Raw genomic sequence first — 23,524 nt, 5'->3', positions numbered from 1 at the left:
CCCTCCATCTCCCCTCCATCTCTCCTCCATCCCTCCATCTCTCTTCCATCCCTCAATCTCTCCATCTCTCCTCCGTCCCACCATCTCTCTTCCATCCCTCCAGCTCTCCTCCATCCCTCCATCTCTCTTCCACCCCTCCATCTCTCTTCCACCCCTCCATCTCTCTTCCACCCCTCCATCTCTCTTCCATCTCTCCCTCCCTCCTCCATCCCTCCATCTCTATTCCTTCCCTCCATCTCCACTCCATCTCTCTTCCTTCCCTCCATCTCTCTTCTGTCCCTCCATATCTCTTCCATCTCTCCTCCACCCCTCCATCTCACCTCCATCTCTCTCCCAACCCTCCATTTCTCTTCCATCCCCCATTTACCTAGCAAAGACTTATAGATGACCTGGAGCCAATGGGTTTGGCGACGAATATGTCGCCAACGAGAGCATACAGGTCGCAGTGGTGGGTAGTATATGGGGCTTTGGTGACAAAACGGATGACACTGTGATAGACTGCATCCAATTTGCTGAGTAGAGTGTTGGAGGCTATTTTGTAAATGACATCGCCGAAGTCAAGGATCGGCAGGATAGTCATTTTTACGAGGGTATGTTTGGCAGCATGAGTGAAGGAGGCTTTGTTGCGAAATAGGAACCCGATTCTAGATTTAATTTTGGATTGGCGATGTTTAATGTCTGGAAGGAGAGTTTACAGTCTAACCAGACACCTAGGTATTTGTAGTTGTCCACGTATTGTAAGTCAGAACCGTCCAGCGTAGTGATGCTGAACGTGCGGGCGGGCGGGTGCGGGCAGCAATCGGTTGAAGAGCATACATTTAGTTTTACTAGCATTTAAGAGCAGTTGGAGGCCACGGAAGGAGTGTTGTATGGCATTGAAGCTCGTTTGGAGGTTTGTTAACACAGTGTCACAGGATGGGCCAGATATATACAGAATGGTGTCGTCTGCGTAGAGGTGGATCAGAGAATCATCAGCAGTGAGAGCGACATCATTGATGTATACAGAGAAAAGAGTCGGCCTGAGAATTGAACCCTGTGGTACCCCCATAGAGACTGCCAGAGGTCCGGACAACAGGCCCTCTGATTTGACACACTGAACTCTATCTGAGAAGTAGTTAGTGAACCAGGCGAGGCAGTCATTTGAGAAACCAAGGCTGTTGAGTCTGTCGATAAGAATAAGGTGATTGACAGAGTCAAAAGTTGCTGCAAAGGTCCAGAGCTGTTGGCCGGGGATGGGGTAGCCAGGTGGAAAGCGTGGCCAGCCGTAGAGAAATGCTTATTGAAATTCTCAATTATCGTGGATTTATCGGTGGTGACAGTGTTTCCTATCCTCAGTGCAGTGGGCAGCTGGGAGGAGGTGCTCTTATTCTCCATGGACTTTACAGTGTCCCAAAACTTATTGGAATTTGAGCTGCATGATGCAAATTTCTGTTTGAAAAAGCTTTGCTTTCCTACCTGACTGTGTGTATTGGTTCCAGTGTATATCTCTCTTCCATTCCTCCATCTTGCTTGCATCCATCCCTCTCTCTTGTCTGCTATACCCAAATGGCTGTAGGGTATGGATTATTAAGGTTGACAGATTTGTCTTGTTAAACCATCACTACAATGTTCCCAGATTAACTTTGAATTGGTCAAATCTGAACTCTTCCCTTGTAGGATGAAGCTCTAGATGAGGTTGATGATCTACAACATGATGTCGTAGCTGATTTAGAAATGCTATGTTCTTACTCTGGGCTTTTCAAAGCCACGATGAAGAGGGAGATAAAGAGAGAGTGGGAGAGAAAGAGCTTGAGAGAGAGAGAGAGAGAGAGGGGGGAGAGAGATAGACATAGAGAGAGTGAGAGAGACAGAATAAGAGAAAGAGAGAGAAAGTGAGAGAGAAAGGGAGAGAGAGAGAGAGAGACAGGGGGAGAGAGACAGACATAGAGAGAGACAGAATAAGAGAAAGAGAGAGAAAGTGAGAGAGAGAGACATAATTAGAGAAAGAGAGGGAAAGTGAGAGAGAGAGGGAGAGAGAGAGACAGGGGGGAGAGAGACAGATATTGAGAGAGAGAATAAGAGAAAGAGAGAGAGAGAGAGAGAGAGACAGAGAGAGAGAGAGAGAGAGACGAGAGAGAGAGAGAGAGAGAGAGAGAGAGAGAGAGAGAGAGAGAGAGAGAGAGAGAGAGAGAGAGAGAGAGAGAGAGAGAGAGAGAGAGAGAGAGAGAGAGAGAGAGAGAGAGAGAGAGAGAGAGAGAGAGAGAGAGAGAGAGAGAGAGAGAGAGAGAAGAGAGAGAGAGAGAGAGAGAGAGAGAGAGAGAGAGAGAGAGAGAGAGAGAGAGAGAGAGAGAGAGAGAGAGAACTATTAAAGCCATGTTCTTTTGTTTTCTCTGCATGGAAGGCTAATGCCTGTTCCACCCTCTAATGGGTCCTATGTATAATAACCATGGTACTACCCATCAGGTACTGCATCTTCTATGAATGTCACATTGCTACCTGCTCTGATATTAGCTAGTCCATTATCGCTATGCCATTATCCTAAAAACACAGAAAGTTCTACTTCTGAAAGTATTGCTCAGAGAGAATGGCTTTTGAGAATTGCACTCAAAAAAACTAGGTAACAAAAATATGAAGAATGGCCATTAAATTCACTAAATTCATCTAAGCTACAGCAAGGAACTCATTGCTCAAGGATATTTTAATGCACCGTATCTGGAGGCTGTGAAAGAACCAACGTCAGTGAATTAATTAATAAGCCTGGACTACACCATAGAGAGAGAGAGAGAGAGAGAGAGACAAGAAAGGGCCTTCTATGCCATCAAAAGGAACATAAAATTCAACATACTAATTAGGATCTGGCTAAAAATACTTGAATCAGTTATAGAGCCCATTGCCCTTTATGGTCTGGGGTCCATTCACCAACTAAGAATTCACAAAATGAGACATGCACCAAACTGAGACTCTGCATGCAGAATTCTGTAAAGATATCCTCAGTGTACGCAAAACACCAAATAATGCATGCAAAGCAGAATTAGGCCGCTGCCCGAAAATGATAAAAATCCAGAAAAGAGCCGTTAAATTCTACAACCACCTAAAAGGAAGCGATTCCCAAACCTTCCATAACAAAGCCATCACCTACAGAGAAATGAACCTGGAGAAGAGTCAAGACCAAGCAAGCTGATCCTGGGGCTCTGTTCACAAACACAAACACACCCAACAGAGCCCCAGTACAGCAACACAATTAGACCCAACTAAATCATGAGAAAACAAAAAGATAATTACTTGACACATTGGATAGAATTTACAAAAAAACCGGAGCAAACTAGAATGCTATTTGGCCCTAAACAGAGAGTACACCGTGGCAGAATACCTGACCACTGTGACTGACCCAAACTTAAGGAAAGCTTAGCCTATGTACAGACTCAGTGAGCATAGCCTTGCTATTGAGAAAGGCCGCCGTAGGCATACATGGCTCTCAAGAGAAGACAGGTTATGTGCACACTGCCCACAAAATGAGGTGGAAACTGAGCTGCACTTCCTAACCTCCTGCCCAATGTATGACCATATTAGAGACACATATTTCCCTCAGATTACACAGACCCACAAGGAATTTGAAAACAAATCTAATTTTGATAAACTCCCATATCTATTGGGTGAAATACCACAGTATGCAATCACAGCAGCAAGGGCAAGCAGTGAAGAACAAACACCATTGTAAATACAACCCATATTTATGCTTATTTATTTTCCCTTTTGCACATCATTACAACACTGTATATAGACAAAGAGAGAGAGAGTGGAGATGGAGGGAGAGGGAGAGAGCGGGGGAGAGAGGTAGAGAGAGAGAGAGAGAGAGAGGGGAGATGTTGGGTATTGGCACGACTCGATGACAAGCGGTACAAATCCTGTAATATGTGTGAATTCCAGACTTGATGGAATTGGCAAAGGACAGATATTCTATTTTTGAGGTCCATGGCTTTCCTCCTTGGGACAGTAATGACACAAGACCGTTGTTAAATATCAGAACAGGATCCACACTATTCTAAAGAATATAAATACCAGGGAAAGATCCGCTACGTACTCTTCCATTCCAGAGACTGTTGATAGCAGAGGAAAGGCCTTTATCCCCTGTTCAGGGATTCACTGCTTAATCTTTCCATCAGCAAACATTGCTAGAATCCTGGGCCCTTTGCTCGTCAATTATAGGCTACAGTCTGTGTGTCTGTGTGTGTCTGTATGTGTGTGTGTGTGTGTGTGTGTCTGTATGTGTGTGTGTGTGTGTGTGTGTGTGTGTGTGTGTGTGTGTGTGTGTGTGTGTGTGTGTGTGTGTGTGTGTGTGTGTGTGTGTGTGTGTGTGTGTGTGTGTGTGTGTGTGTGTGTGTGTGTGTGTGTGTTTGTGTTCGTCGTTGCCCTGTGTACTTCTCTGATCCCATTTTGCATTCTGCCTCAGTTCTGACAACATATTCACCTCTCTCTCTCTTTCCCTCCCTATCCTCTCTCTCGCATGCCCCCCTCACCCCTGTTCTGCCCCCTCTCTCTCCCTCTCTCCCTGTCTCCCCCCTCTCTCCCTCTCTCCCCTGTCTCTCCCCCTGTCTCTCTCTCTCTCTCTCTGAGGGTTGCTGAACAGTTGAACATTATCTCCACCTCACACATGTCTGACCTAGTTTACACTTTGGAATGTATGTGACAATCAGGAGAAATGCCAGGTTCTATTTTGCATCACCCTCAGTTGGCTGGTAGGTTGGTATGGAAACAGAGATCGCTTCCCAAATGGCATCCTATTCCCTATGTAGTGAACTACTTTTGAAACTAGTTTTAAAAGGGAATGATGATGGCATTTGGAACGCAGACAGACTCACCAGAGACAGAGTGATATCCTTCATCTGATGGACAGGTGGGTGGAATCTCCCAGAGACAGAGTGATATCCTTCATCTGATGGACAGGTGGGTGGAATCTCCCAGAGACAGAGTGATATCCTTCATCTGATGGACAGGTGGGTGGAATCTCCCAGGGACAGAGTGATATCCTTCATCTGATGGACAGGTGGGTGGAATCTCCCAGAGACAGAGTGATATCCTTCATCTGATGGACAGGTGGGTGGAATCTCCCAGGGACAGAGTGATATCCTTCATCTGATGGACAGGTGGGTGGAATCTCCCAGGGACAGAGTGATATCCTTCATCTGATGGACAGGTGGGTGGAATCTCCCAGAGACAGAGTGATATCCTTCATCTGATGGACAGGTGGGTGGAATCTCCCAGAGAGGAGTGAGTGATATCCTTCATCTGATGGACAGGTGGGTGGAATCTCCCAGAGAGGAGTGAGTGATATCCTTCATCTGATGGACAGGTGGGTGGAATCTCCCAGAGAGGAGTGAGTGATATCCTTCATCGGATGGACAGGTGGGTGGAATCTCCCAGAGAGGAGTGAGTGATAGAGGAGTGAGGGTCTGTGCCGAGGTTAGTGATTGGTCGGCTGGTCTGTAAGAGTAGGATAACTAAGTAAAGTTCAAAGGCTTTGCGCTCAAATCAAAAAACCAAATAACAGAAATACAGAGACACAAGACCAGAGGGTGGGGACTTGAAATGTGTAGAGAAACACCCTAAAGTTAAACCACTCTCCACTGCAACTTCCATTATCGGTGAAATAAAACCTGTCGTTCCTCAAAGTTATGTAATAATTGCAGGTTTTAATTTATGTCAAAGTGTAATTTTCAAAAAATAACATAATATTCCACAAATGACCACCATTTTTGCTGGGACCAGAGGATAGTTTTATTCAAGGTTCACCCGGTTCTCTCTTTAATCTGTTTGATCAAATCAAACTTTGAACATAGGCCTAGCAACAACATCATAAAGAGTCTGTGGATTCATCTCATCTCTTCGTTGTAATTGGAAGATCTTTTGAGTTGCACCGAAATAGATGAGTTGCAAAGGAAGCTTCTAGAACGTGCCCTAGTTCCAGTTCCACACGTTGGTTTAGAATCCCTGCAAGAATTTTTTTTACAAAAAGAGAACAAACCCATAGAGTGGAGCAGAATAAAAAGTGATTGCCTTGCAACTTCTCCACTGTTCCATTTTCCCTTTAATGTCGGACGGGCATAGTTTTGCTGGTTCATTATGTTTTTTTTTGTAACTGTTTCACATACCTCTATTCTGCAGTCTGTACAGTCTGTAACCCCCCCCGCCCCCCCGCCTCATCTCATCTCTCATGGAACTGTGACCGGCTCGATTCGGTCTTATGTAGCAACATTTGAAGTGGTGTTTTTTTTTTTACATTGGATAAAAGTAGAGACTAGAGACTAGAAAATGGTATATCATACACTGAATATTTTGGTAAACCTACTGGATTGACTTTGTCTACCTCCATTCAGCATCGTTCACACCCTCTTAAGCCTTAGCCCCGCAAATCTCTTTAAGGATTCACATGTGAGGCTATGTACTAAACAAGCAAAGATTAAGACTAAAGGCTGGTTTATACTACGGGTGTGTTCGTAATTTCAATCTGGAGTGCCAGAGTGCGCTGTGGGCATTCAGTAAACTCAGAGAGTTGTCAGATCCTAAATTCAGAGCACACTGGAGGCTCTGGCCGCAGAGTAGGGTTGATCTGAGCGTTCTGACCTAACAACAGCAGTCAAGCATTCAAGCTAACTGGCTAACATTGGCTAGCTTGCTAGCAACATCCAGACACAAATGAGAGAACAGCTCACTCTGACCATTTTAAATGGCCCTAGCAGAGCTGGTTAGGCTGTTTTCATGTTATCCAGAGCGTTGGTGACCGTAACTGTGCTGCTGGCAACAATTGAATTATGCTTTTTTGCCAACGTTAACTGACACCGGCTGTCACGTTCCTGACCTGTTTTCTCTTGTTTTGTATGTCTTTATTGGTCAGGGCGTGAGTGTTGGGTGGGCAGTCTATGTTTTCTATTTCTATGTTGGGTTTTGTGTTCGGCCTGGTATGATTCTCAATTAGAGACAGGTGTGTATCGTTTGTCTCTGATTGAGAGTCATACTAAGGCAGCCAGGGTTTCACTGGTGTTTTGTGGGTGTTTGTTTCCTGTGTTAGCGTTTGGGCCACACAGGACTGTTGCAGGTTAGTCACGTTTGTTGTTTTGTTTATTTGTAGTGTTTGTTGGTTTGCCATTAAAATCATGAATACCTCCTACTCCGCATCTTGGTCCGATCCATGCTCCTCCTCGTCTGAAGAGGAGAACGACATTGACAGCCGTTACACCGGCCATATTCAACGGGTGTTGAGTGTTCGGAAATTCGTCAGATATTCTGAGCTCTGGAACACTCAGACGAGAGTCTGCTCTGACGAGAGTCTGCTCTGAAATCGGAGTAGATAACCAGAGTGAATTTACCAGCTAAGTCTATCGACAGTTGTCAAAGTGACATCATGAACATTATTTTGAAATGGTTACTTGCATAGTGGAGTCTTTTGTTTAGACATTTAGCTAGCTAGCTAAACAATGAGCCATAATCCCAACTCATGACGTTACTATCCTGCATGAATCTCGAGGTAGCTAACCAACAAGGTTCAATGTTAGCTATCTAACATTAGGCTATAACTAGCAATGCAAGTGGCTCTGAGATACACATAATATTACTACACATATCATACACGTAATATTAGCAAGCGAGCCAGCCAACATTAGCTAGCTAGCTAATAGTACGCTTTCACCTGAAATAAACAACTTTTCAGACAAAATTAGAACTGTGTAATATCTTAAAATGTAGCTTACATTTTCATTGATAGACACTTCTCCTTCTCTGTCACGGATGCCATGGTTTCCCTTAATTTGAAGATGTAATCCGGAGATTACCTACACATACTGACCAGCTCATGTTATAGACAGAAGCGAGCTACATGGCAGACCAATCCAAACTCATTTCTCGGCATGTCCAGCCCACTCATTATCTCAGCCAATCACGGCTAGCGGGAAGTTTCCTGTCTTTTTTTGGTGGATAAACCAACTGGGCTCGTAATTTAACAATTTTATTTGTATTTACAGATGGCATACATGTTTGTTATTAAGGCACATGAAAGTTCATATGTTCCAGAAGTCATCCCCCCCCCCCCCCCCAAAAAAAAAGGTTTACGGTCAAATTGCTCTCCTGTGAAGTAGTGACACGCGACATAGCTTCCTGAAACGAGTCACCCATGTGCTTTCTCGCTTCCAGGTGTATAGTGAGCCTTGGAACAGACAATACAGACAGAGAGAGAGAGGGTTCACTTGAGGAACATACACTACAGACAGAGAGAGAGGGTTCACTTGAGGAACAGACAATACAGACAGAGAGAGAGAGGGTTCACTTGAGGAACATACACTACAGACAGAGAGAGAGGGTTCACTTGAGGAACAGACAATACAGACAGAGAGAGAGGGTTCACTTGAGGAACAGACAATACAGACAGAGAGAGAGGGTTCACTTGAGGAACAGAGAATACAGACATAGAGAGAGGGTTCACTTGAGGAACAGACAATCCAGACAGAGAGAGAGGGTTCACTTGAGGAACAGACAATACAGACAGAGAGAGAGGGTTCACTTGAGGAACAGACAATCCAGACAGAGAGAGAGGGTTCACTTGAGGAACAGACAATACAGAAAGAGAGAGGGTTCAATAGAGGAACAGAGAATACAGACATAGAGAGAGGGTTCACTTGAGGAACAGACACTACAGACAGAGAGAGAGGGTTCACTTGAGGAACAGACACTACAGACAGAGAGAGAGTGTTCACTTGATGAACAGACAATACAGACAGAGAGAGTGGGTTCACTTGAGGAACAGACAATACAGACAGAGAGAGAGAGGGTTCACTTGAGGAACAGACAATACAGACAGAGAGAGAGGGTTCACTTGAGGAACAGATAATACAGACAGAGATAGAGTGTTCACTTGAGGAACAGACAATACAGACAGAGAGAGAGGGTTGACTTGAGGAACAGACAATACAGACAGAGAGAGAGGGTTCACTTGAGGAACAGACAATACAGACATAGAGAGAGGGTTCACTTGAGGAACAGACAATACAGACAGAGAGAGAGGGTTCACTTGAGGAACAGAGAATACAGACATAGAGAGAGGGTTCACTTGAGGAACAGACAATACAGACATAGAGAGAGGGTTCACTTGAGGAACAGACAATACAGACAGAGAGAGAGGGTTCACTTGAGGAACAGACAATACAGACAGAGAGAGAGGGTTCACTTGAGGAACAGAGAATACAGACAGAGAGAGAGGGTTCACTTGAGGAACAGAGGTAGAGATGGTGGCACTGTTTACAGAATATGTTATATGTGTCTGCCTAGGAACAGAGAGAAGCCAAACACGGATAAAGTTAGACACAGATAAAGTTAGACACGGATAAAGTTAGACACGGATAAAGTTAGACACGGATAAAGTTAGACACGGATAAAGTTAGACACAGATGAAGTTAGACACAGATGAAGTTAGACACGGATACAGTTAGACACGGATAAAGTTAGACACGGATACAGTTAGACACGGATAAAGTTAGACACGGATAAAGTTAGACAGAGATAAAGTTAGACTCGGATAAAGTTAGACACGGATAAAGTTAGACACGGATAAAGTTAGACAGAGATAAAGTTAGACACGGATAAAGTTAGACAGAGATAAAGTTAGACACGGATAAAGTTAGACACGGATAAAGTTAGACAAGGATAAAGTTAGACAGAGATAAAGTTAGACACGGATACAGTTAGACACGGATAAAGTTAGACACGGATAAAGTTAGACACGGATACAGTTAGACATGGATACAGTTAGACAGAGATAAAGTTAGACACAGATAAAGTTAGACAGAGATAAAGTTAGACACGGATAAAGTTAGACACGGATAAAGTTAGACACGGATGAAGTTAGACACGGATACAGTTAGACACGGATAAAGTTAGACACGGATAAAGTTAGACACGGATAAAGTTAGACACGGATAAAGTTAGACACGGATAAAGTTAGACACGGATACAGTTAGACACGGATACAGTTAGACACGGATACAGTTAGACACGGATAAAGTTAGACACGGATAAAGTTAGACACGGATACAGTTAGACACGGATACAGTTAGACACGGATACAGTTAGACACGGATAAAGTTAGACACGGATAAAGTTAGACACGGATACAGTTAGACACGGATACAGTTAGACACAGATAAAGTTAGACACGGATAAAGTTAGACACGGATAAAGTTAGACACGGATAAAGTTAGACACGGATGAAGTTAGACACGGATACAGTTAGACACGGATACAGTTAGACACAGATAAAGTTAGACACGGATAAAGTTAGACACGGATACAGTTAGACACGGATACAGTTAGACAGGGATAAAGTTAGACACGGATAAAGTTAGACAGGGATAAAGTTAGACACGGATAAAGTTAGACACGGATAAAGTTAGACACGGATAAAGTTAGACACGGATACAGTTAGACAGGGATAAAGTTAGACAGGGATAAAGTTAGACAGGGATAAAGTTAGACAGGGATAAAGTTAGACAGGGATAAAGTTAGACAGGGATAAAGTTAGACACGGATAAAGTTAGACACGGATAAAGTTAGACACGGATACAGTTAGACACGGATACAGTTAGACACGGATAAAGTTAGACACGGATAAAGTTAGACAGGGATAAAGTTAGACACGGATAAAGTTAGACACGGATGAAGTTAGACACGGATACAGTTAGACACGGATACAGTTAGACACGGATAAAGTTAGACAGGGATAAAGTTAGACAGGGATACAGTTAGACACGGATACAGTTAGACACGGATAAAGTTAGACACGGATAAAGTTAGACACGGATAAAGTTAGACACGGATAAAGTTAGACACGGATACAGTTAGACACGGATACAGTTAGACAGAGATAGAGTTAGACAGAGATACAGTTAGACACGGATAAAGTTAGACACGGATAAAGTTAGACACGGATACAGTTAGACACGGATACAGTTAGACAGGGATGAAGTTAGACACGGATAAAGTTAGACAGGGATAAAGTTAGACACGGATAAAGTTAGACACGGATAAAGTTAGACACGGATGAAGTTAGACACGGATACAGTTAGACACGGATACAGTTAGACACAGATAAAGTTAGACAGGGATAAAGTTAGACAGGGATACAGTTAGACACGGATACAGTTAGACACGGATACAGTTAGACACGGATAAAGTTAGACACGGATAAAGTTAGACACGGATAAAGTTAGACACGGATAAAGTTAGACACGGATACAGTTAGACACGGATAAAGTTAGACAGGGATGAATTTAGACACGGATGAATTTAGACACGGATGAAGTTAGACACGGATGAAGTTAGACACGGATGAAGTTAGACACGGATGAAGTTAGACACGGATACAGTTAGACAGAGATAAAGTTAGACTCGGATAAAGTTAGACAGGGATAAAGTTAGACACGGATAAAGTTAGACACGGATAAAGTTAGACACGGATGAAGTTAGACACGGATACAGTTAGACACGGATACAGTTAGACACAGATAAAGTTAGACACGGATAAAGTTAGACAGGGATACAGTTAGACACGGATACAGTTAGACACGGATACAGTTAGACACGGATACAGTTAGACACGGATAAAGTTAGACACGGATAAAGTTAGACACGGATAAAGTTAGACACGGATACAGTTAGACACGGATAAAGTTAGACAGGGATGAATTTAGACACGGATGAAGTTAGACACGGATGAAGTTAGACACGGATGAAGTTAGACACGGATACAGTTAGACAGAGATAAAGTTAGACTCGGATAAAGTTAGACACGGATAAAGTTAGACACGGATAAAGTTAGACGCGGATAAAGTTAGACACGGATACAGTTAGACACGGATAAAGTTAGACAGGGATGAAGTTAGACACGGATGAATTTAGACAGGGATGAAGTTAGACACGGATAAAGTTAGACAGGGATGAAGTTAGACACGGATGAAGTTAGTCACGGATAAAGTTAGTCACGGATAAAGTTAGACACGGATGAAGTTAGTCACGGATAAAGTTAGACACGGATAAAGTTAGACACGGATACAGTTAGACACGGATAAAGTTAGACACGGATGAAGTTAGACAGGGATGAAGTTAGACACGGATGAAGTTAGACACGGATGAAGTTAGACACGGATGAAGTTAGACACGGATACAGTTAGACAGAGATAAAGTTAGACACGGATAAAGTTAGACACGGATACAGTTAGACACGGATAAAGTTAGACACGGATAAAGTTAGACACGGATAAAGTTAGACACGGATAAAGTTAGACACGGATAAAGTTAGACACGGATAAAGTTAGACACGGATAAAGTTAGACACGGATACAGTTAGACAGAGATAAAGTTAGACACGGATACAGTTAGACAGAGATAAAGTTAGACACGGATACAGTTAGACAGAGATAAAGTTAGACACGGATACAGTTAGACAGAGATAAAGTTAGACACGGATACAGTTAGACAGGGATAAAGTTAGACACGGATAAAGTTAGACACGGATAAAGTTAGACACGGATACAGTTAGACACGGATACAGTTAGACACGGATACAGTTAGACACGGATACAGTTAGACACGGATACAGTTAGACACGGATAAAGTTAGACACGGATACAGTTAGACACGGATACAGTTAGACACGGATAAAGTTAGACACGGATACAGTTAGACACGGATAAAGTTAGACAGGGATACAGTTAGACACGGATACAGTTAGACACGGATACAGTTAGACACGGATAAAGTTAGACACGGATACAGTTAGACACGGATAAAGTTAGACACGGATACAGTTAGACACGGATACAGTTAGACACGGATACAGTTAGACACGGATACAGTTAGACACGGATACAGTTAGACACGGATAAAGTTAGACACGGATAAAGTTAGACACGGATACAGTTAGACACGGATAAAGTTAGACACGGATAAAGTTAGACACGGATACAGTTAGACACGGATACAGTTAGACACGGATAAAGTTAGACAGAGATACAGTTAGACACGGATACAGTTAGACACGGATAAAGTTAGACACGGATACAGTTAGACACGGATAAAGTTAGACAGAGATACAGTTAGACACGGATACAGTTAGACACGGATACAGTTAGACACGGATACAGTTAGACACGGATACAGTTAGACACGGATAAAGTTAGACAGAGATACAGTTAGACACGGATACAGTTAGACACGGATAAAGTTAGACACGGATAAAGTTAGACACGGATACAGTTAGACACGGATAAAGTTAGACAGAGATACAGTTAGACACGGATACAGTTAGACACGGATAAAGTTAGACACGGATAAAGTTAGACACGGATACAGTTAGACACGGATACAGTTAGACAGGGATAAAGTTAGACAGAGATAAAGTTAGACACGGATAAAGTTAGACACGGATAAAGTTAGACACGGATAAAGTTAGACACGGATACAGTTAGACACGGATACAGTTAGACACGGATACAGTTAGACAGGGATGAAGTTAGACACGGATAAAGTTAGACACGGATAAAGTTAGACACGGATAAAGTTAGACACGGATAAAGTTAGACACGGATGAAGTTAGACACGGATAAAGTTAGACAGAGATACAGTTAGACACGGATACAGTTAGACACGGATAAAGTTAGACACGGATACAGTTAGACACGGATACAGTTAGACACGGATAAAGTTAGACAGAGATACAGTTAGACACGGATACAGTTAGACACGGATACAGTTAGACACGGATACAGTTAGACAGAGATACAGTTAGACACGGATACAGTTAGACACGGATAAAGTTAGACACGGATACAGTTAGACACGGATAAAGTTAGACACGGATGCAGTTAGACACGGATACAGTTAGACACGGATACAGTTAGACACGGATAAAGTTAGACACGGATACAGTTAGACACGGATACAGTTAGACACGGATAAAGTTAGACACGGATAAAGTTAGACACGGATACAGTTAGACACGGATACAGTTAGACAGGGATAAAGTTAGACAGAGATAAAGTTAGACACGGATAAAGTTAGACACGGATACAGTTAGACACGGATAAAGTTAGACACGGATAAAGTTAGACACGGATAAAGTTAGACAGGGATAAAGTTAGACAGGGATAAAGTTAGACACGGATAAAGTTAGACACGGATAAAGTTAGACACGGATAAAGTTAGACACGGATAAAGTTAGACACGGATACAGTTAGACACGGATAAAGTTAGACACGGATAAAGTTAGACACGGATAAAGTTAGACACGGATACAGTTAGACACGGATAAAGTTAGACACGGATAAAGTTAGACAGGGATAAAGTTAGACAGGGATAAAGTTAGACAGGGATAAAGTTAGACACGGATACAGTTAGACACGGATAAAGTTAGACACGGATAAAGTTAGACAGGGATAAAGTTAGACAGGGATAAAGTTAGACAGGGATAAAGTTAGACACGGATAAAGTTAGACACGGATGAAGTTAGACACGGATGAAGTTAGACACGGATACAGTTAGACACGGATGAAGTTAGACACGGATAAAGTTAGACACAGATACAGTTAGACACGGATAAAGTTAGACACAGATAAAGTTAGACACAGATGAAGTTAGACACGGATACAGTTAGACAGGGATAAAGTTAGACAGGGATAAAGTTAGACAGGTATAAAGTTAGACACGGATAAAGTTAGACACGGATAAAGTTAGACACGGATAAAGTTAGACAGGTATAAAGTTAGACAGGTATAAAGTTAGACAGGTATAAAGTTAGACAGGTATAAAGTTAGACACGGATAAAGTTAGACACGGATAAAGTTAGACACGGATAAAGTTAGACACGGATACAGTTAGACAGGGATAAAGTTAGACAGGGATAAAGTTAGACAGGTATAAAGTTAGACACGGATACAGTTAGACTCGGATAAAGTTAGACACGGATAAAGTTAGACACGGATAAAGTTAGACGCGGATAAAGTTAGACACGGATACAGTTAGACACGGATAAAGTTAGACAGGGATGAAGTTAGACACGGATGAATTTAGACAGGGATGAAGTTAGACACGGATAAAGTTAGACAGGGATGAAGTTAGACACGGATGAAGTTAGTCACGGATAAAGTTAGACACGGATAAAGTTAGACACGGATACAGTTAGACACGGATAAAGTTAGACAGGGATGAAGTTAGACACGGATGAAGTTAGACACGGATGAAGTTAGACACGGATACAGTTAGACACGGATACAGTTAGACAGAGATAAAGTTAGACACGGATAAAGTTAGACACGGATACAGTTAGACACGGATAAAGTTAGACACGGATAAAGTTAGACACGGATAAAGTTAGACACGGATAAAGTTAGTCACGGATAAAGTTAGACACGGATAAAGTTAGACACGGATACAGTTAGACACGGATAAAGTTAGACAGGGATGAAGTTAGACACGGATGAAGTTAGACACGGATACAGTTAGACAGAGATAAAGTTAGACACGGATAAAGTTAGACACGGATACAGTTAGACACGGATAAAGTTAGACACGGATAAAGTTAGACACGGATAAAGTTAGACACGGATAAAGTTAGACACGGATAAAGTTAGACACGGATAAAGTTAGACACGGATACAGTTAGACAGAGATAAAGTTAGACACGGATACAGTTAGACAGAGATAAAGTTAGACACGGATACAGTTAGACAGAGATAAAGTTAGACACGGATACAGTTAGACAGAGATAAAGTTAGACACGGATACAGTTAGACACGGATAAAGTTAGACACGGATACAGTTAGACACGGATAAAGTTAGACACGGATACAATTAGACACGGATAAAGTTAGACACGGATACAGTTAGACACGGATAAAGTTAGACACGGATAAAGTTAGACACGGATACAGTTAGACACGGATACAGTTAGACACGGATACAGTTAGACACGGATACAGTTAGACACGGATACAGTTAGACACGGATAAAGTTAGACACGGATACAGTTAGACACGGATACAGTTAGACACGGATAAAGTTAGACACGGATACAGTTAGACACGGATAAAGTTAGACAGAGATACAGTTAGACACGGATACAGTTAGACACGGATACAGTTAGACACGGATAAAGTTAGACACGGATAAAGTTAGACACGGATAAAGTTAGACACGGATACAGTTAGACACGGATACAGTTAGACACGGATACAGTTAGACACGGATACAGTTAGACACGGATACAGTTAGACACGGATAAAGTTAGACACGGATAAAGTTAGACACGGATACAGTTAGACACGGATAAAGTTAGACACGGATAAAGTTAGACACGGATACAGTTAGACACGGATACAGTTAGACACGGATACAGTTAGACACGGATAAAGTTAGACAGAGATACAGTTAGACACGGATACAGTTAGACACGGATAAAGTTAGACACGGATACAGTTAGACACGGATAAAGTTAGACAGAGATACAGTTAGACACGGATACAGTTAGACACGGATAAAGTTAGACACGGATACAGTTAGACACGGATACAGTTAGACACGGATAAAGTTAGACACGGATAAAGTTAGACAGAGATACAGTTAGACACGGATACAGTTAGACACGGATAAAGTTAGACACGGATAAAGTTAGACACGGATACAGTTAGACACGGATAAAGTTAGACAGAGATACAGTTAGACACGGATACAGTTAGACACGGATACAGTTAGACACGGATAAAGTTAGACACGGATAAAGTTAGACACGGATACAGTTAGACACGGATACAGTTAGACAGGGATAAAGTTAGACAGAGATAAAGTTAGACACGGATAAAGTTAGACACGGATAAAGTTAGACACGGATAAAGTTAGACACGGATACAGTTAGACACGGATACAGTTAGACACGGATACAGTTAGACAGGGATGAAGTTAGACACGGATAAAGTTAGACAGGGATAAAGTTAGACACGGATAAAGTTAGACACGGATGAAGTTAGACACGGATAAAGTTAGACAGAGATACAGTTAGACACGGATACAGTTAGACACGGATAAAGTTAGACACGGATACAGTTAGACACGGATAAAGTTAGACAGAGATACAGTTAGACACGGATACAGTTAGACACGGATAAAGTTAGACACGGATACAGTTAGACACGGATAAAGTTAGACACGGATACAGTTAGACACGGATACAGTTAGACACGGATAAAGTTAGACAGAGATACAGTTAGACACGGATACAGTTAGACACGGATAAAGTTAGACACGGATAAAGTTAGACACGGATACAGTTAGAAACGGATACAGTTAGACACGGATACAGTTAGACACGGATACAGTTAGACACGGATACAGTTAGACAGAGATACAGTTAGACACGGATACAGTTAGACACGGATAAAGTTAGACACGGATACAGTTAGACACGGATAAAGTTAGACACGGATGCAGTTAGACACGGATACAGTTAGACACGGATACAGTTAGACACGGATAAAGTTAGACACGGATACAGTTAGACACGGATACAGTTAGACACGGATAAAGTTAGACACGGATAAAGTTAGACACGGATACAGTTAGACACGGATACAGTTAGACAGGGATAAAGTTAGACAGAGATAAAGTTAGACACGGATAAAGTTAGACACGGATAAAGTTAGACACGGATACAGTTAGACACGGATAAAGTTAGACAGAGATACAGTTAGACACGGATACAGTTAGACACGGATAAAGTTAGACACGGATAAAGTTAGACACGGATACAGTTAGAAACGGATACAGTTAGACACGGATACAGTTAGACACGGATACAGTTAGACACGGATACAGTTAGACAGAGATACAGTTAGACACGGATACAGTTAGACACGGATAAAGTTAGACACGGATACAGTTAGACACGGATAAAGTTAGACACGGATGCAGTTAGACACGGATACAGTTAGACACGGATACAGTTAGACACGGATAAAGTTAGACACGGATACAGTTAGACACGGATACAGTTAGACACGGATAAAGTTAGACACGGATAAAGTTAGACACGGATACAGTTAGACACGGATACAGTTAGACAGGGATAAAGTTAGACAGAGATAAAGTTAGACACGGATAAAGTTAGACACGGATAAAGTTAGACACGGATAAAGTTAGACACGGATAAAGTTAGACAGGGATAAAGTTAGACAGGGATAAAGTTAGACAGGGATAAAGTTAGACACGGATAAAGTTAGACACGGATAAAGTTAGACACGGATAAAGTTAGACACGGATAAAGTTAGACACGGATACAGTTAGACACGGATAAAGTTAGACACGGATAAAGTTAGACACGGATAAAGTTAGACACGGATAAAGTTAGACACGGATAAAGTTAGACACGGATACAGTTAGACACGGATAAAGTTAGACACGGATAAAGTTAGACAGGGATAAAGTTAGACAGGGATAAAGTTAGACACGGATACAGTTAGACACGGATAAAGTTAGACACGGATAAAGTTAGACAGGGATAAAGTTAGACAGGGATAAAGTTAGACAGGGATAAAGTTAGACACGGATAAAGTTAGACACGGATGAAGTTAGACACGGATGAAGTTAGACACGGATACAGTTAGACACGGATAAAGTTAGACACAGATAAAGTTAGACACAGATGAAGTTAGACACGGATACAGTTAGACAGGGATAAAGTTAGACAGGGATAAAGTTAGACAGGTATAAAGTTAGACACGGATAAAGTTAGACACGGATAAAGTTAGACACGGATAAAGTTAGACACGGATAAAGTTAGACAGGTATAAAGTTAGACAGGTATAAAGTTAGACACGGATAAAGTTAGACACGGATAAAGTTAGACACGGATAAAGTTAGACACGGATAAAGTTAGACACGGATACAGTTAGACAGGGATAAAGTTAGACAGGGATAAAGTTAGACAGGTATAAAGTTAGACACGGATAAAGTTAGACACGGATAAAGTTAGACACGGATAAAGTTAGACACGGATAAAGTTAGACACAGATAAAGTTAGACACAGATAAAGTTAGACACAGATGAAGTTAGACACAGATGAAGTTAGACACAGATAAAGTTAGACACAGAGATGGCAGACAGAGAGATGGTAGGGTTGAGTGGGAGACGTAGAACAGAGGTAGGGATGGTGGCTTTGTGACTGTACTGTGACTAAAAGCAGGAGACAGACAGAGAAGACAAACCCAGAGAAGGTTAAATACAGACTGGCTCACAGGCTGGCTGGAACAGAGGTAGAGTTGGCACTGTAGCTATCCTTTGAACAGACAGATAAGGGTTCCAAATGACACCCTATTTCCTATGTAAACACTGCTTTTGACCAGGGCCCATAGGACTCTGGTTAAAAGTAATATACTATGTAGGGAATAGGATGCTATTTTGGACTCTGCCACGGAGAGAGTACACTTGAGGCAGGGAACAGAGGTATAGGTTGAAGGCAGGCAGGCACTGTGACTGTTTAGAGAATCACTAATGTGTTTGTGCTCTGCCTGTCACTCTCCAACTGTCTGTTCATCCTGACTGCAAAACAACAATTTTATTATTTATTTATTTAACTAGGCAAGTCAGTTAAGAACAAATTCTTATTTATGATGACGGCCTACCAAAAGGCAAGAGGCCTCCTGCGGGGACGGGGATTAAAAATAAAAATATAGGACAAAACACACATCACGTCAAGAGAAGACACAAAGCAGCCACAACTGTCAGTAAAAGTGTCCATGATTGAGTGTTTGAATGAAGAGATGGAGATAAAAGTGTCCATGATTGAGTGTTTGAATGAAGAGATGGAGATAAAACTGTCCAGTTTGAGTGTTTGATTGAAGGGATGGAGATAAAACTGTCCAGTTTGAGTGTTTGTTGCAGCTTGTTACAGTCGCTAGCTGCAGCAAACTGAAAAGACGAGTGCCCTGGGATGTGTGTGCTTTGGGGACCTTTAACAGAATGTGACTGGCAGAACGGGTGTTGTATGTGGAGGATGAGGGTTGCAGTAGATATCTCAGATAGGGGGGAGTGAGGCCTAAGAGGGTTTTATAAATAAGCATCAACCAGTGGGTCTTGCACCGGGTATACAGAGATGTCCAGTTTACAGAGGAGTATAGATTGCCGTGATGTGTCCTATAAGGAGCATTGGTGGCAAATCTGATGGCCGAATGGTAAAGAACATCTAGCCGCTCGAGGTCACCCTTACCTGCATATCTATAAACTGCGTCCCGGTAATCTAGCATGGGTAGGATGGTCATCTGAACCAGGGTTAGGTTGGCAGCTAGGGTGATGGAGGAGCGATTACGATAGAGGAAACCAAGTCTAGATTTAACCTCAGCCTGCATCTTTGATATGTGCTGAGAGAAGGACAGTGTACCGTCTAGTCATACTCCCAAGTACTTGTATGAGGTGACTATCTTAAACTCTAAACCCTCAGAGGTAGCAATCACACCAGTGGGGAGAGGGGCATTCTTCTTATCAAACCACATTACCTTTGTTTTGGAGGTGTTCAGAACAAGGTTAAGGGCAGAGAAAGCTTGTTGGACACTAAGAATGCTTTGTTGTAGAGTGTTTAACACAACATCTGTGGAGGGGCCAGCTGAGTATAAGACTGTATCATCTGCATATAAATGGATGAGAGAGCTTCCTACTGCCTGAGCTATGTTGTTGATGTAAATTGAGAAGAGCGTGGGGCCTAGGATCTAGCCTTGGGATACTCCCTTGGTGTAGTGAACACGAGGGGAGACAGAGAGCTGGTTTCAAGCGCAGGGCGCAGCAGGTGTTTATTGCAAAGGACCACAGGAGGAGGCAGGTAGCTGGGTCCAGGGGCGGGCAGAAGGTCATACACAGGAGGAGGCAGGTAGCTGGGTCCAGGGGCAAGCAGAAGGTCATACACAGGGGGTCCAAAAGCGCAACAGTACAGGCAGGGAAAAGGCTAGTAACGTAGTCCGGCAGATCAGGCAATAGGTTGATAACAGGAAATCCGATGGGCTAAAGTACAGGCAGGGAATAGGCAAAAAAGGCGTCGTTAGTAAGGCGGGCAAAAACTACCACACACAGGAGGAGTAAATCACGGGAAAAACAGAGCTCTGAAAGACGTGTCACAAAACAAACAATACCTCACAGTGATGGGGTGCAAAGAACTGAAATAAATAGTGTGTGAATGACCTACAGGTGTGTGAACAGGTGATCAGAATTCAGGTGATTGGGATCTGGAGAGTGAGCTGCGTTCAGGGGATCTAGGTGTTTGAGGGTGTGAGTTGGAAGCAGACTTTACACTTGGTGACAGGCTGTGGCTGAGACAGCAGGCGTTCTGACTTTTTACACTGCACTCTTTGAGAGAGGTAGTTAGCAAACCAGGCCAAAGACCCCTCAGAGACAACAATACTCCTTAGCCGGCCCACAAGAATGGAATGGTCTACCGTAATAAAAGCTTTGAACAAGTCAATAACATTAGCAGCACAACATTGTTTAGAATCAAGGGCAATGGTGACATCATTGAGAACCTTTAAGGTTGTAGTGACGCATCCATAACCTGAGAGGAAACCAGATTGCATACCAGAGAGAATACTATAGACATCAAGAAAGCCAGTCAGTTGATTATTGACAAGTTTTTCCAACACTTTTGATAAACAGGGCAAAATAGAAATTGGCCTATCACAGTTAGGATCAGCTTGATCTCCTCCTTTAAATAAAGGACGAACGAATAAAGGACGAACCATGTCTGCATTCTAATCAGAGATAGTCGCATTAGAAGGGGTGGGAGATGAGGAAATGTTGGACGGGCAATGAAACATGGCTGAGTCAAATAGGAATTCTGACTTAATGAAGTGGTGAATAAATAACTCAGCCATGTGCTCCTTGTCAGTAACAACCACATCATCAACATTAAGGGACATGGGCAGCTGTGAGGAGGAGGGTTTATTCCATCAGATCTTCCATAACTTCTTGGGGTTAGACCCACAGAGAGAGAACTGCTCCTTAAAGTTAGAAACTTTGGCCTTTCAGATAGCCTGAGTGCACTTATTTCTCATTTGCCTGAACGAGAGCCAGTCAGCCTGAGTATGTGTGTGCCGAGCCTTTCGCCAAATGGAATTCTTTAGGTGGAGTAACTCTGCAAGATCACTGTCGAACCAGGGGCTGAACCTGTTTTTAATTCTCATTTTCTTTATGGGGGCGTGTTTGTTAACAATACCACTGAAAATATCAAGAAAGAAGGTCCAATTGTTTTCGACGGAGGGGATCAAGCTGATTCTATACCAATTTCCAGGGTCCAGGTCATGAAGGAAGGCTTGCTCATTAACGTTTTTTAGCAAGCATCTATGACAAATCAGGACAGGTCGTCTCACTGAGCAGCCATTACGAACATAGGCTGTAAAACAGTGATCACTAAGGTCATTACAGAAAAGACCAGACCGATACCTATCAGATTATTTGTCAGGTTAACATCAATGAGAGAAGCCTTTTCTGGGTGTTTGAAGTCATACTTTATGGGATTGGTAATAATCTGAGAAAGATTTAGGGAGTACCATTGCTTTAGGAATTGGTCAGGTGGTTTAAGCATGTCCCAGTTTGGGTTTAGGTCAAGTTTAATTCTTAAAGCCAGCAGACTTGGTGGAGACAACGGAGCACTGAAGGTGTTCCTTGGTAAAGATTGCCACTCCACCACCTTTGGAAGATCTGTTTTGCTAATGACCAACACATCTGGATTGGGGCTGTGAACCCACACTTTCAATTTATTAATTTGAGTTAATAAGCTTCTAGTGTTAACATGCAGAAACCCCAGGCTTTTACGAGAGCAGAAATTAGTGAAACAGATATCAGAGCACAAGTCAGAATTAGGATCAGCAACAATAGATGGACCAGGGTGTACATGCACATTTCAAGATATCATCAGGAGTAATACAATCAGGGCACGGCAGAGGACAGGGAGAGCTCTGCAGTGTTGATCTTTTATGACATTTGAGTGTGCATCAGATGGCAACAATATCATACTGTACAGCAATTTCATCAGGTAACATGAATACAAAAGCCGGGCGAGAGGTGGTTAGAATAGGATGGAAGGCCAAGACTCCGTGTAACCAATCGAGAGTCAGAGTCCCAAGTGTGGGAACAAACAGTCTGTCCCACGGTTTGGTAAGCAACCAAGTTCATAGTCAACAAAGCACGGAGGAGTCATGAGGCAAATAGCATAAAGCACAAGAAAAAAATAAAACGACTTGGGGCTAGCCACTTGGGGCTAGCCAAGTTCAAAGAGTCACTCGCTCCAACAAGATAACTTGAGAGTGTATCTCTGAGTCCAGTAGGCTATAAAAATCTGAGATTAAATCAATAAATAGTAGGACAATACTAGTTAATCAAAGTTTCTGAGTAAGTAAATGATGTCCACATTTTTTTTTTTTTTTTCATACATTTTTACTATATAGCCAATTTTGACTTTGTGGCTATGGTAACTAGT

The sequence above is a fragment of the Salvelinus alpinus genome, chromosome 12 (assembly GCF_045679555.1).
Source record: "Salvelinus alpinus chromosome 12, SLU_Salpinus.1, whole genome shotgun sequence".
NCBI classification, from domain to species: Eukaryota; Metazoa; Chordata; class Actinopteri; order Salmoniformes; family Salmonidae; genus Salvelinus; species Salvelinus alpinus.
Note: the sequence above shows the minus strand (reverse complement) of the source record.